Below are 824 nucleotides of genomic sequence, written 5' to 3'. Positions count from 1 at the left end.
GTTCTCTGGGAGCTAGCCAAATACTATGTGGAGAAACTCCAGTATGACACCGACTTATAGGTTAAAGTTTTGTATTCGCTGCACAGTGGTTTCTTTTCGCCTTGGTGAAGTTATGAATAACCACATTTCCTAATTTCCATATGATACACTGGTTCAGGACTCAAACCTATAATTTGAAGTTTCCACGTGGTAGCTCCTAACGGTCGCCCTCGCGAAATCCTCGTCTACTTACCATCCGCGGAATATGACAGACAGAAGTAATGCCTAAAAGTTTTTAGGAGATGGGTTGTGCATACGTCTGTAATTCTTCGAAGAATAATGTGACGCACTACACACAAAATCAGCGTATATATGGGAAAAAAGTAACCACGCCAAATAACGTGCAAATCGGGGCGCGAACGCTCGCAACCCACGTGCATCGGGCCAGAGAAGGCACTCTACTTAATAACACGCTTTATACTTTACTGACAAGGATATAACTTTGAAGCAAGAACAGTGAAGTGTGTGCGATCAAAAATGTGGAACGCTTCACGATTTTGCGTGTCATCCTTGCGCAGGGGCCATGCTAATCTTCTCTGTATCGTTCCAATTTTAGTATATGTACTGCCGAAGCAAGTACAATTAGGATTTACTCTTGGGAGACATTGAACGACGACTTTGAATGTTTTCCATACTTTATGTCGCTTAGTTTAATAGTCGATGCATGTGATATAATATACACATCAATTCATATTTCTGAAAACCAGCCATTCATTGAGCATAGTAATGACATGTTGGCCTATACGAGTATGTATGTGTGTAGATATAAAATTGTTCGCACACAC

General features: G+C 41.0%; 1 non-coding gene across 1 annotated transcript; it reads right to left on the bottom strand.

Annotated features, from left to right (window-relative positions):
* Positions 1-512: 512 nt before the first annotated feature.
* On the bottom strand, positions 513-619 carry LOC119593204. Its single transcript, XR_005230506.1, has one exon. It is a non-coding gene; the product is annotated as a U6 spliceosomal RNA (small nuclear RNA).
* Positions 620-824: the final 205 nt, after the last annotated feature.

This window comes from Penaeus monodon, chromosome 31 (genome assembly GCF_015228065.2).
Source record: "Penaeus monodon isolate SGIC_2016 chromosome 31, NSTDA_Pmon_1, whole genome shotgun sequence".
Taxonomy (NCBI): Eukaryota; Metazoa; Arthropoda; class Malacostraca; order Decapoda; family Penaeidae; genus Penaeus; species Penaeus monodon.
This window is presented reverse-complemented; position numbering and strand designations above follow the sequence as displayed.